We start from the raw sequence: 15,530 nt of genomic DNA, 5'->3' as shown, positions 1-15,530 counted from the left end.
CCAACCCGCTCTTGCAAAACCCAAAACAAAATGTCTACTGTTAGATGTGATTCTGTGATAGGGCAGTACTTGCTGAATAACCCTGAGTGTGCTAATCGTCACACAATTTAAGATAATCAGTTCAGCTTTTAATATGGCTCATTTGTGTTTGCTAGAAGTGACATATATTCATATACAGGGACTCATTCTCTGCAAACAAAAGGAACATCTTCAAGGCTTGCACCTTTTTTTGAATTACCTTAGAGCTAGGGGGCCTATAGTTCCCCATTCCTTTCCCCATGGCTCTGCCTCAGCCAATCAGAGGTGACTTGCCCAACGGTCAGAATTTTTCTCTCCTGTAGTATAAATTATTGTGGTCATTTGTAATTTGGCATTCTTGCATTTGCCCTGATGAGAGCAAGAGGAAAAGCTTTGGCAACATGTCTCTCTTCTCAAGTTCCCAATAAACTAAATTTGTAAGTCTTTGTTCACTTCTAGACATAAGCCATCTTTCACCTAGCTTCAGGCAAAATCAATTATATGTTAAAGTTATATATTAAAATTGAATGACTATGCACACTTCCTGTCAACCATTTCCATTATCAATTTCTATGTCCATATCCACACTTAAAGTGGAAACTGCCAATGTAAAAACTGGTTACATGTAATTATACCCTCTAGCCAATGGCAGTGCATCTTTGTTTTGCTTCTTCCATCAACTTGTGTTGTAGAGAAAATGCTCTTAACCAATTCCAGTTCTGCTTCCCAAATTGTGCTCAGTTTTTTGTTCATTACAAATAATATAAATTCGAACTACTATACAAAAAAACTAAATGTATGACTTTGAAATATACAAATGGGGGCTGAAGCACTTCAATAAACCTGGCCTAATTAGTTCCCAACCTCTAACCCCACTTCACCTCAAGACTACACTTGGCCTTGACGTCATAGGAGATTTTGTCAGAGTGAACGTGGATGATGGACAGGAAAGCCAGCACAATCCTACTTGGGGGTTGGGGGACCCTAGCTGGATTTTCTACCCAACTCGCAGCTAATTATCTGCCATTGGAGCTCCTCATTCCTTTAAGGCAAAATTGGCCTCTGAGCAGGAAGGCTGTCCTCCACCTTCCTTGCTGCTGGAAAAATGCTGTGGTGGCAGAAAGGCAATGTGCACTCCAACCCCAGCCCTCTCCTGGTTTTTTGACCTATCACCCCACCTCCCAGCCCAACCCTGCAGGCCCCATAAAACCCAAGCCAATGTGTGTAATAGCATGAAAGATCATCTAGTTGTACTATAATAAGTAAAAATAAATGTTCAGTTCAGTCATGCATATATTCAGGCATATTCAATATTGGATTACTTTGCCAGCAAGAATCTTGTCAGAGGCCTGCTATAAAATGTCATGGAATCATAAAATGTAACTTTCCACTTTGATTAGTTCAAAATGCTTTGAGTGATAGAATTAGAAAATGGTGACTAAAACATACACACTTAAGGCAGGCTTACTAAATAGCTTATAAAATTAGAAATCAACTGAGTAATTCAGTGAATGTTAACAAACAAATCATTAGAAATTGAGCTAGGATTTTTTTCAAATGGACCAAATGGATGCATCTTCTGAAACAGACAACCAGGGAAAAATAGATACTGAGTTAATAAACTGTCCCATGAACAATCACATACCCTCAGTAGACGACCAAGTTAATAAAAAAACAAACTTTCTTGTGGCGGTGACTCTATTCATAGACACAAGCCTATTTTTCACTTTCTACCTGATGTAATGGTGAGAGATTATTAAAAGATACAGGAAATAAATGTAAATGGCAATGCTGACTGAAACCATGTGTTCTGAATTGGATGGCCATTGATTAAAGACAAGATCTGACCCCCATGTAAAATAAGGAGTATAAACTATGAATGTTGTTCGTTATTTCATTTTCCATCAGCTATATGCTATCACCATGCATTCTAATATGTATTTTTTTCTCTTTTAGTTACTCAGCTAAACATTGTTAGTGCAAAACATAAACTCAAAACCGCGGTAACATTGTCTGTACCCGCAACCTGAATCTCAAAAATATTCTGTTGCATATAAAATAGACATTTATTTAAAATATATAGTAATTATTTAATTTTTTTATCAAATATGTGCACAATCTACCCTTGCAAATGTTTCTTTGTTCAAACACAGACAGGTTTGCAATATTAAAGTGAATGGAATGGATATAGCTATCATAATTTGCAGAGTTGGTATATCTCCAAAGTCACTATATATTTTACATTTAAGTCAGTTTTGGTGCATTGTCAAATTAAATTCAGTTTGCTCATTATTTCTCTGATCTTCCTTTTGATTCATGAGATATAAATAATACATTTCATGGTAGACACAAGATTGTAGATACGGATTTGATAGCAGCTTTCAGCAGGGAACTGGATAAATAATTGAAGGAGACAAAATGCAGGGATATGGGGAAAGAGCAGGAGGATGGACTAATTTCGTCCATCAAAAGATGAGGCACCAGTGCGATGCGCTGAATGGCCTCTGCTGTACTATTTTAAAGGTTTACGAATAAAGTGTTTACACCTGAAATCTTAATAATGATTTACTATACTATCTAAATGCCTTCTCTCAATACTGCAATTGCACCAACTGTGTGGTTATGTGTTTGCATACATATTTAAACAAAACAGCAGTACAAAAATGCTGATAAAATTACGTTGTGACAATTTTCCAATTAAAATTTTGTGTGACACAGTTGAGCTTAGTTTGATTTTGTTCTTCTTTTCAGGAGAGAAGCATTCATTGTCACTATCCAAATATGCTTCTAAATCATTTAATTAGTCACACACTGGCAGTTAACTATCAACTATTTATAGTTGCTTCAAAGCTATAATTTATTTAGGAGTACTCAGAGATGTCCTTGTCCCCTTTGTCTTGAAATTTGTTTCAATGCCAAATGGAATATTGTCTTAAAATTCTGAAAGTTTTATGCGGCACAATTTAAAACACTAAGTGGTGAATTTTACAGTTTTTGGCAAGGTACAGAGGGTCAACCTGCAACTGTGCAATCTGCTAACTTCCACCCTGCCCTTTATACATGCCGAACAAAGTGTGTTGTGTCCAATTAATGACCGTCTAATGAGAAGCCAGCGAATTATAGGGAAATATTTTCCCCCTGTCGGGTGGTAGTTGGGGGGTAGTGTGGGAGAGGACATGAGTGGGCACACCGCCATTTTACCTGGGCGGGCCTTAATTGGCCCGCCCAGCATGATGTCTACCAGGAAGTGCTAAGCACTCCCTGTGCGGGTGGGGGGGGGATTCCCTCATCCGGGAGTGCGCTCTTTCGTGCACGAAAGAGCGCACTGATCTCCCTGAGACTAAGTACTTCAAATTAAAAATTGTAATACAAATGATAGAAAAATTTCCCTGGCATGTCCCTTCATGTGGCACTGTCACATGAGTTGGGACATGTCCACAACTTTTTTTGAAACCTTTATTAAAATTTAAAACCCTCATGAAACCTCATCCCGCCCGTGGATGAGGTTTTATGCTTTTTCTGAAGCTCGCCAGGCCTTCTGGCCTGCCCACCAACCTTAAGGTTGGACGGGCAGGTCCATTAATGAATTTAATTAGTTTCTCAATGGCCTCAATAGGCTGTTGACAGGTTGGCAGGGGTGCAGCCGAGTCAGCTGCGTGCCTGCTGACCTGAAAATGGATATGACACGGGTGACGTCGGGAGTTCCACCCGACGTCATTTTACGCGTCGGCAAGCGGGGCCTGCCCCTGCTCACCGACGGGAACATTCTTCCCATAGTTCCATAGGCATCTTGCTTCTCAATCACAATCTTTTCCTTTGCTAACTTCCAAGCTTGCATATAGTATCAGGGCCAGTTTCTCAAACCTGTTTTCAAATGCCATACCATAGTAAGCTTATGTGATTTAAGTTAACATAATAAATAATGATGTATTGAATTTTTGTTGTAGCTACATTCACATTTGTAAATATAAGTAACTTTGGTGTGAGGGTTCTGAGAATCAGCACTGCAGGCTGGCATGTCATGCAGTGAGATGTAATGCTGGGGTAACATCTAGAATTGTAAAGACCCCCTGTTCTCAGAATCAGTCTTTGTTAATCGTTTTGAAGAGGCAAAAAAAACTTTTAGAGGTATCGTTAAAGAACATACAGATGCTTCCACCTTCCCTCGTAGAATCTGCTGGTACATGCAACCATCTTCTCAGTGTCAGGCCTTTGTCTGCTGCCCTTTTGCCACCTCATTTTAGCTGGCATAAAAGACTCCCAGATATTTTTAGATCTCACGCCTGAAAAATCCCAGTGGGCAATGTAAAATTGCAAACGATTGGATTGTTAAAAGCTTAATAACCTATTAATTTGGGTTTGTTCAAAAATGGCGTGCAGCCTCCTGATTTTGGCACCTGTCTGACTTCCATATTACCAGAGACTGAGATGATGATGTCAGGTTGGTTATCCAATGTCATCTTGCTGGATTTCACGTAAGCACTCGGTGTGGGGTTAGTGTGGCCGATTTCCGAATGCAAAATTCACCCAAAATTCACCTCATTTTTAAGTGATTCATTGTGTAAGGAGCATGGAGTTCAGCAAGACCAAGCTTCTCATTACATTTCAATAAAACTGCTGCTATTAAATTTTGTCAGCAAAGGATTTTCTTAACACAGTTGTAATTATATCCAGGCACTAAGGCTATTTCTTTTTCATTTCCATGATTGACTACAAAAAGGTTCATAGATCCTTAAAAATCATGCAGTCCTTTCTACGTTTAATAAATATGAAATAACCACTCAAACATGAGTTTCTATTAGGCATATTTAGCACAAGAAGAGTTTACCTTAAACAAATAAACGTACGATTTGGAATCTTTTAGCAATTTTTGATATTTCTGCCAAATTACTCCTGTAGTTCTTGCGGGAACACTGGATCTTAGGCTTAAACTTCTCAAATATATAGAACCATTCATGTTTAAACCTTTCATTTGAGATTTTGGTTCACTTGTTTGGTGTTTAAAGATTTCCTACTTTCTCACTGATTATTTTAGATGTCATTAAAAAAATTTAGCATGTGGGTGTGACTGAATTGAGAAAAAACCCATTTTGTTATGTTGCCTTATTTTATCTTTTCCATCAGCAATAATGCGGAATTTTTGGATAAGTAAATGCATGAGGAATTTTAGGTTTAGTAAATTTGCTTCCTCTGCAATAGATCTTCAGAACACTGAATTGTTGATTTCAATCCTGCCATTCCTTACTCCTTCCCTAGATTGTAGATGTTTGCAGCATAAAGGAGGGCATTTGGTGATCTCTTTGCTGAACGATTGCTACAGCAATCCAAAATTAATGCCAAGGCCCCGAGGGTTCATTTGAACTTTTAGCAGTGTTGAAAAATGGGTGGTCAGCCCCCAGTTTTACACCCTGCCCAATTTTCCTTCCTTTGGACAAGTAAAGATCAACTGACCCGCTACTGCCTGTTTACTGCCAGTGCTGCAGGTTCAAATCGGCTCTCTGCTCCCTTCCTACAACGTTAATGATGGGTCAAATGGCTTTGTTTCTATAATCATCCATACTATATGCAATGCAGGGCCCGCTTACAGGATTAATTGACAATAGTGAAACCAAGAGATCATCTACTGTAGACCCATGACATTTGTAACAATCATAAACCAGCTATTATTGAATATGCCATCCATTGTAAGCAGTTTAGTCGGATAATGGTTAAATATCTGTAGTTCATTTTAAAACATCAAAATCTTTCTCATGCTAACTGCATTCTGAATATTTTGCTCATCATGATCTGGAATTGCTCAGATCTGGTAAGTTGAATCATCTTCTTGAATTGTGAAGAAAGTGTGTTCTGTCTTCCATTTTGAATATACTGCTTGAAGTATTGGAGGGAGAATTGTGTGTTCATTGCAAATATTTCAATGACAATACTTTATAATGAGCATCTTAAAATCTTGGCAAGACAAAATCTTGTAGTGGTAACCTTTATGTAGTGGTCACATTATGATGTATTGCTGCTCGAGAATTCTCACACTTCCAGTTGTGTTAGAATATTAAAATGAACCAAAAATGGATTGTCATGGTATTTCCGGGCGAAGCACATTTTATCTGACCTCGTCATTTCTGACCTGATCACAGATCCTATGTAATCTCATGTTTACATAATTTGTTGCTTTTTCATCCAGTAAGAGAGCTGCACGTTGTGGGTGGAAAAGAAGCCTAATTTTTTTCTGAATGTGAATGTCACCACAAAAATGGAACAAAAATGCTTGAAAGGAAATGGTGGTTGAGTTATTAATGTAATAGCTGATCTCCTATGGCATGGATGATGAACTTTAATTGAGAGCAAGTTTTTGTAGAATTTAACCACTAAGATGGAGCCTTTCTGAACATGGCCTGCAACTTTAAGAGCACTGCAATAGAGAGTGGTCTAAACTGTACATCTTAAAAATCATTTAGAGGCTAATTTGTGTGATACATTCTGTAGATTCTTAGCTGTTTGCTGCAGAGATTTCACAAGATGTGACACAATATTAAAGTGCTTAATCAGGAAGAAGAATTCACTATCATCTGTAATCACTACAATCTGTAACATTATGGCCTGGCATATCCCTCACTCTACCATCAGGCTGGGGGATAACACCCTGATTCAATGAAGAGTGCAGGAGGGCATGCCAGCATATTTAAAAATGAGGTGTCAAGCTGGTGAAGCTACAACACAGGAGTACTTGCATGCCAAACAGCAGAAGCAGAGCTAAGCAATCCAAAACCAACAGATCAGATCTAAGCTCTGCAGTACTGCCACATCCAATTGTGAATGATGATGAATAAGTAAACAACGAACTGGAGGAAGAAGCTCCACAAATATCCATTCCCCAATGATGGGAGAGCCCAGCACATCAGTGCAAAAGTCAAGGCTGAAGCATTTGTAATCATCATCAGTCAGAAATGCTGAGTAGATTATCCATCTCGGCCTCCTCCTGAAGTCCCCAACATCACAGATGCCAGTCTTCAGCCAATTCGACTCACTCCACGTCATATCAAGAAACAGCTGAAAGCGCTTGATACTGCAAAGGCTATGGGCCGCGACAACATTCCAGCAGTAAAACTGAAGACTTGTGCTCCAGAAATAGCCGTACCCTTATTCAAGCTGTTCCAGTACAGCTACAATACTGGCATCTACCCTGCAATGTGGAAAATTGCCCAGCTTTGTCCTGTCCACAAAAAACAGGACACATCCAACCCAACCAATTCCCTCTATTCTCAATCTACATCTCAATCATCAGCAAAGTGACAGAAGGTGTCATCAACAGTGCTATAAGTGGCATTTACTCAGCACTGCTCAGTTTGAGTTTCACCAGGGTCCCTCAGCTCCTGACCTCATCACAGTCTTGGTCCAAACGCGAACATAAGAGCTGAACTCAAGAGGTGAGGTAGAGTGACTGCCCTTGACATCAAGGTGTCATGAAAATATAATAATTCTCATAATATTATTGTGATCTATCGTAAAGGTAGGTTAATAATGGGTTTAGGTAGTTTCTCTGTGAGTATATGTGTGTCCGTGTGGACTTACATGAATTGGAGACAGCTGGTCTGGAGGCTTTGTATCATCAACAAGAAGCTAGGTTTGAAATGCTAAATACATAAATATGGCTGAAGTTTTAGAATGTGAGGTGTAAGGAAAATTAGCATTTTTTGATAAATTAGAGTAGTTTGAATTTTAAAGAGATGGTAAAATGTTACACCTAGCTAGAAGAAGCTAGGCCAAACAATGTGCTTATTATCGCAAAGGTTACTGATAATATAAATCTTTTCATAGTACTAATTTTATGAGAAAGGTAAAGTTCCAAAGACATACTGGAACAATGGAATTTGCATTAAAAAGGGAGAAACGTGTATAAAGGAGATGAAGTTGTGTGCTAGAGGAGAAGGAATTCTAAGATCTAACAAGTGTGAAAAGCCTCCAGCCTCTGTGCATCAAGTTGCTGACTACAGGAACCGAAGCTGAGAAAACTCACTTTGAATATCACTGTCCAGGGTATTGTGTTGCTTTGCCTGGGTCTGTTTAAAACTATTTGTTTTTACTGTTGCCTTAATGGGGATGTAACTGGAAGCCAGATTGATTAGGGGATTTAGGAGTCATTATAGTAGTAATTTGTAGATCTATGTATGTGCTTGAAATCTTTTCTTTTGTTAATAAATGTTTAATCTAGTTTTCTAAAAACCTCAAGTCACGGTAGTCTCATTACTTCTGAATTCAGGCAGGCATCTCGAAATAAAATGCACATTGCAAAACATTTGTGACTGCCTGATCAAATTTTCCTTGTGGATTTGATCTGCCACTAACACACTAATTCTTTCTGCTTACCTCCCATTCACCACTTTCTGCTCATCATCCCTACCACCTCTCCAGTTTTCCGCTTCCTTCCCCTAACTGGCCTGCTTGTCACTTCCCTCTCTGATTCTCCCACCTTCCTCTCAATTCACCCACTTTCCTCTCTTTCCTCTCTGATTCACCAGCTCACTGCTTCACTCTCCACCCCCCCCCCCCCACCCCCCACCCAGATGGCCACATACCTCTCTAACTCTTCTGTTTGCCGCTTCCCACTCCTAACATTCTTATTTGCCACATCTCTCTCCAAACCCTCCTGCTCTCTGCTTCCCTCTCTGACCCACCTGCTCTCTGCTTCCCTCTCTGACCCACCTGCTCTCTGCTTCCCTCTCTGATCCACCTGCCCTCTGCTTCCCTCTCTGACCCACCCACCCTCTGCTTCCCTCTCCCAACCTTCCTGCTCTCTGTTTCCCTCCCTGACCAACCCGCTGTCTGCTTCTCTCTTCTAACCCTCCTGCTCTCCGTTTCCCTCTCTGATCCACCTGCCCTCTGCTTCCCTCTCTGACCCACCCACCCTCTGCTTCCCTCTCCCAACCTTCCTGCTCTGTGCTTCCCTCTCTGACCAACCCGCTCTCCCTTTCCCTCTCTGACCCGCCCAATCTCTGCTTCCTTCTGCCAACCTTCCTGCTCTCTGCTTCCCTCTCTGACCAACCCACTCTCCATTTCCCTCTCTGACCCACCCACTCTCCACTTCCCTCTTTGACCCTCCCGCTTGCTGCTTTCCGCCATCCATCCCTTACTTGTTCCCTCCCACTCGCCACCCCTCTTACTGCCTCATTCCGGCCCCCTCTCCTGACCCCTCTCTCCTGAACCATCACTCACAGCAAGGTGGTGAGCTGGAAGCAGTGAGGATTTGGGAGAGGGAAGCAGCAAGCGGAAGGGTTGGAGACCAAAGCGACGAGTGGGAGGTCAGGGACGGAAAGCTGCAAGCGCGAGGATCAGGAGAGGGGCAGCGAGCAGATGACACCAAGGCGAATCAGTTTGACACAGTGGTCATTCAGAAATTGCATTTCTTAAGGTTATATTTCTGTAATCATGGTTTTTTTTCCCAGGATCCATTAGTTTCTTATTCTATAAAATATCTCACTGGAGGTGAAGGTCTGTGTTCAAAAACATTTTTTATCATGCTAACCATTTACCAAGGTTAAATAAGACTGACACATAGCTGCCCTCTGAGCTGCTTCTCAGCATCCTCACTCATTGAGTGACATCATGCTCAGTGTGCTCTTCTTAAAGTTAACACTCCACATCTCTCCCGTCCCGTGTTCACTCTTCCCACAAACTGCTAACCTCATGTACTATTTCCTCTTTCTACAAACAATGAAGCTTGTGTTTTATTTGCAGTTTCCAATCAACTTCTACGCTATCTCCCCACCCCAAGTCACTTTCGCCAAAGGTGTCAATCCCCAACAGTGTTCTCGGCTCTCTTAGAAGATGTCTAGGACCTATGTGTTCCCTTATTTCCTCCTTGGAAGGCAAACACGTTGGTGGTGTAGGAGAGCAACTTATCACGACAGCTGGCTCCTGGGCTGTGACTCTTACAATGACCTGAATTTAATGGTAGTGAAGACCAATCAAGAAAAACTGATTCAAACCAGAATCCTCCAAGACTCCAACAATCACAACTCCTCGAGAAGGAAGAGAGTATACCGAAATTATTTCTCTCATCGTCTTCTGCGTTGCACACCTTGGAAAGGTGAAAGCACCGGCTTGACGAAATAAAGCTCCTTTAGCTTCTGTGACTTTACAGCTGTATCATTCACCGCTGCTGTGACAACAAGAGAAGTATTCAGTAGCTGTGCCAGGAACAAACCTGGTATGTGAAAAGAAGAATGAGAAACATCCTGAAGATACTGCTGGAAAGGAGGACTTCCCTTCTAATCTTAGAGTAGGAATTTCTCTTTTTGTAGGTAGTGGTATAATTTCCATGCTAACTTCAGCATGAAGCTGCTCTGCTCCAGTCAATGGGATCTTGGGATCAGCAGGAGGAAGTAGGATTAACAACAATGGAATAAACTTCAGGTCTGGGATCTATAGCAAGTTCCTGCATAGTAATCTGGTTTGCAGACTTGCCTGAAACTTCAACAAATTGGGTGTTGTCACTGCAAGAGTTTCAGTCGTAATTGGAAAGACAGCTAGTGTCAGTACTGCTTCAGATAGTTGTTCTATAGCCAACTCTTTTGCCTGATGGAGTGGTAGTTTCCTTAGATGCAGTGCAGTATTTATATACCCCTGTGCTGCAACATCTTCACTATCTTCTGTTGCACCATTTGTAATGTGTGAATCTTTGTGGCTTGGTCATGCTATGTTGGGTTTTTTGTTCCGCGTTCTCTGTTAGGTGGTTAGACTTCCCCAAGTCATGCTTATTTTCAATACTTTCAAGCTCTGTTTGATGCTCAACTTTTAAGTTCTTCTAAGGCACTCTTCAACTGTAGAAGCTGTATAGTTTGGGCCTCTGCTTCTTTTCTGAAAGAAAGCTTGAGTGCTTCCATGGCTTGCCTATGAGATCCAAGTGCGAGTTCCAGTTTACATTTGCACAGATTAATAAGCTCTAAACTTTCACTATTGGTTTGATCCGATTTGGAGTTAAGCATCTTATTCCTCCTGAGTAACTGTTTGCTGGCTGCTTGCAATTGTTGATGCATGGTGGGCTCAGTGGATTAAGTAGACAGATTCACATCTTTATCACCTTCTTCAACAAAAGGATGATTCTTCTCAAAAGAGAGAGCAAAGACATCACAACCACTGTCAGTGGAAACAAACATTGTAGTAACGTCCAGGACTCCTTCTTCCAGCAGATCATCTGCCTCTGCAACGGCTTCATTCCTTGAACTATTTCCTGAAAGAGCGATCCAAGATCTAGAAACTTCTCTAGTGGATGGTCACCGTCATTGTTGGTGCACCCTGTTTCTGATCATCTAGCTTGTTCCCAAAATGAAATGGAAGATCTGCAGTCACCTCCTGTGGCCCAAGAGATGGTGCTTCTTCAATGAAGACTGGCTCGCTGTGCAATGAGTTGACTTTAATTTCTGCTGTAGTTAGAGAGTAGAGAAGATTCAAAGCTGCACAAGCATGTCTGTTTCATAAAGAACACTGCTGATTTGGAAGGACATACAGTGTATCAATGATCTCACTCCCATTATAGCGAAGGATAGCCTGCATTTGTCCTTGTGCTCTTGTTGTGATACCTCCTGCACCTTGAAGTTTCTAAGAGGAAGATCACAGAGTTACATGATTCAGCCACACACCACCCTATTTACATTGTGCTCCCATTTTTCTGCCCAAAGTCTACTAACTCAAACTTTGTTACATTAAACTGCATCTGCCATTGTTCTGCCATTTGCTTAATTTATCTATGCATTTTTCCAATTTTCTGCTCTTTGCAAATTATTAAATATCTTAGCTTAGTATCATATGCAAACTAATGTTCTGTTCCTAATTGAGTTCATTTATAGAAAGTGAAAAATTCAGACCCCTGCATGTATTATCTATAATTCCCCGCCAATCCAAGGGCTTTATATCCAAACTCTGTGGGCTGAATTTTTACTCCCAAGCCGAGAACACAGAGTTGGGAAAATTCCCAACTCCACAAACCTAACTTGGGAGAAAGTGCCCCGAATCCTCAGATTTTCATCCAGGGTGGGGCAGGCGCTAACAAGAGTCAGGCTCACTGACCCCAGAAAGAGTTCAGAGACAGCCACATGGGCTGTTGGGTGTCAAGACGGGCTTGTTAAAAAGTCCACCTTGGTGCTCTGGAAGGTCTAGGACTTCATCCATCTACAATAAAAACAAAAGCAAAAAAAATCTCTCTAGCTCTCACCTCTCACAACCTCACCTCATCCCTCATGATCCCTTATACCCTCCATGCCAATCCATGCCCCCTTCCACTCCCATGGCACCTTATACCCTCCATGCTACCTCATGCCTGCTACCCCCATGGTCCTTCATAACCCTATGCCAACTTAGTGCCAATGCATGCCAACCCATGACATCCCACTCATTCCCATGGCCTATAATAGTCCCTATGCCAACCTAGTGCCAATCCATGCTCCCCACCCACCATCCTTTGCCCTTTCACCCTCCAGGCAGCTCCCAAGTATCCATCATGGGCAGACCTCAAGAGCCATGATGAGATGTAATAAAATGAAGTTCCGTGTATATTGCAGACTTCACTACTTTTTTAAAAAAAAACTTTCATTCATAAAACCCATTCAACACATTTAAATTGCTTCAAGTACTTAACCCCTTATAAAAGGAAATATTTCCTTCAAGTAATTGATCCCTTACGAAAACATAAATTTACATTCCTAGCCCCTCATCAAAGACAGCTGATCTCTTTATAATCACATGGAGCTGTTAATTAAACTGTGAATTTACAGGCCTCCCACTGTGATAATGATAAGTTATGGAAGCAGTCAAGGAGCACTAATTCATTATTGATAAACCTAAGGTTTATGTCAATAGACAGCTAGTGAAATTGCAAGCAGAGTTACAGCAAGCTTTTTTCAAAAAATTAAAGGGCTTGGGGGTTACAATGACTTGACACCTTAACAGTTAAGCTTATCCTCTTTTTCCACATATTCATGTATACTTTTAATAATTCCAAAGGAGCACCTTATCTCTCCCAAAGAGTACCTTATCTCTCCCAAAGGGACACCCTATCTCTCCATAAGGGTACCTGGACCCCTCTAAAACAGTACACTGTTATGACACAGCAGATGATGTGTGCCAGGCGGATCAAATCCATGAGGGAAACTTAATCATGCTATCACAATGGCTTTGCAATTTGTATTTATTTTGAGATGCATGCCCTGAATTCAGAAGTAATAAGTCCACCAAGACTTGAGATTTTTAGGAAACTAAACATTTATTAACAAAATAAAAGATTTCAAGCACATACATAGGTCTACAAATTACTACTATAGTAATTCCCTAAGTCCCTAAATAATCTGGCTTCCAGTAACACCACCGTTAAGGCAACAGTTAAAAAAAAAGGCTTTAAACAGACCCAGGCAAATCAACACAATACTCTGGACAGTAGAATTCAAAGTGGCTTTTCCCAGTTTCGGTTTCTGTAGACGACAGGCTTAATGCACAAATACTGGAGGCTTCTCATACTTCTGGTAGGTCTTACAATGTCTTCCCTTACACATAGCCTCATTTTCCTTTATACATGTTTCTCCCTTTTAATGTAAATTCCATTGTTCCCATATGTCTTTGGAACTTTACCTTTCTAATAATATAAATGATTTCATGGTGCTAACATTGTCAGTAACCTTTTGGAAAAATAAACAAAAAGAAAATGCTGGAAAAACTTAGTAGCATCCGTGGAGAGAGAAACAGAGTTAACATTTGGAGTCCGTATGGTCCTTTTTCAGGGAAAAGTAAACACATTGCTTGGCCTAGCTTCTCTGTCAGGTGTAAGCACCCTACCATCTCTTTGAAATTCAATTGTGAATTGAATTTATCTAAAATGCAAATTCTTCTTACCTTACATTCTAAATCTTCAGCCATGTTTATGTATTTAGCATTTCAAACCTAGCTTCTTTTGATGAGTCAAAGCCTCCAGACCAACTGTCTCCAATTCAATTAAATCCCACCCCCACACACACACACAGACACATATACACACAAACTATCCAAACCCCACTGTTAACCAACTCCTACAATAAATAGCAATATTATTAAGAGAATTATTATACTTTTATGACAACACTACCTCTCCAAATAACTCCGGCAGCTTTAGACCTTTTCCTCAAATGTCTATAGAACACAAAAATTGCATCTGTTTGAAGACAGCCACAATTTTAGGAGTGCAACTGCTTCCGTAAACCACAGATGTGCAAGCTACAACCTGTCCCCATTCTCACCTGGTGAAAATGGTGGGAGCCTGGCTCAGGGGGCAGGACTTCCGGAATTAGGGTTCCGGCGTCATTTTGGCTAAGGCGCGGAGCCCTTTCAGCTTTGCGAAAATTCAGGCCTATGTCCTCTAATGGAATCTTAACTAGCAATCTATTCTGTGTAACTTTACCAAATGCCTTCTGAAAATTTCTGTATGTGACATCCCAGGCCTCAGTACCACCCAGAACCTGCATCATTTGCGCGTATAGTGACAATTCGTGCTGGTAAGGTCACAAACCTCCGTTATAGGCTATCACTCAGAAAACTGAAACTGATGATACTGAGATGCTTTTATTTTCATTAATTTTATTTCCTTAGGTAAGCAACAGAACAAATAGGTGAACTGATTTGTTGTTGTTGATTTAGTTTGTGAATGGTGTGTTACCAGATATGAACCGCGAGGGAGTGGGGCTACATGTCTGCGAATTGGAAACCTGAAAACATTGGGAAGGCAGAGGTCCTGTTGAGTTCTACAATATTTTTGCTCCATTTCCAACCCAGCCACCAACCAGATATAGGTGTCTGACAGAAAAGAATAGGATAATATGATAGACTGGCAAGAAGAACTGGTGATCTTCACCTAAGTAAACTGTGCTACAATGCAATTAATTAACTTGTGATTGATGCCACAGTCCAATGCACCAAATTCAGTCTTTTTTTTAAAGAGCTTCTAGCTTTCACAGGCAATTCAAAGGCCACCAGCAATGCTACAGCGCAACAGGCTGTCAATGTCTGCAGCAGTAAACCTCTGGTCCCACTGTTGACCAACTTCCCTTTCCTTTGTAATGGAATCAGAAACTTTTAAAGGTGTGCACTCTGACCCTCCTGATTTTCCAATATTTGCTGCGTCCAGACAATTCTGTGCATTTGAGTGCAGACTTGGGAAACCTCGTTTATATATGGTTACATTCTACCATTTTCTGGAAGCCATAGTTCTCTAAATTGGTTAATTCTATGCCCATTTTACAGCCATTAAATAGGCACCTAAGCAGTTAATATGGCAGGTTGTATATGAACATATGAATTAGGAGCAGGTATCGGCCATTCAGCCCCTCGAGACTACTCTGCCATTCAACAAGGTCATGGCTGATCTGATTGTGGCCTCAAATCCAATTTCCTTCCTACCTGTTATAACATTTGACTCCCTTGTCAAACAAGAATCTATCTAATTCAGCCTTAAAAATATTCAATGATACTGCCTCCACTACTGTATGGGGAAGTGG

General features: G+C 40.8%; 1 protein-coding gene across 4 annotated transcripts in view; it reads left to right on the top strand.

Annotated features, from left to right (window-relative positions):
* The window catches only part of slc36a4 (solute carrier family 36 member 4), a 450,045-nt gene that overhangs the window by 303,417 nt on the left and 131,098 nt on the right, over window positions 1–15,530 (top strand). The gene's annotated exons all lie outside the window — the stretch shown is intronic.

This window comes from Carcharodon carcharias, chromosome 11 (genome assembly GCF_017639515.1).
Source record: "Carcharodon carcharias isolate sCarCar2 chromosome 11, sCarCar2.pri, whole genome shotgun sequence".
Lineage (NCBI taxonomy): Eukaryota > Metazoa > Chordata > Chondrichthyes > Lamniformes > Lamnidae > Carcharodon > Carcharodon carcharias.
Note: the sequence above shows the minus strand (reverse complement) of the source record. Positions and strands in the feature narration are given on the sequence as shown.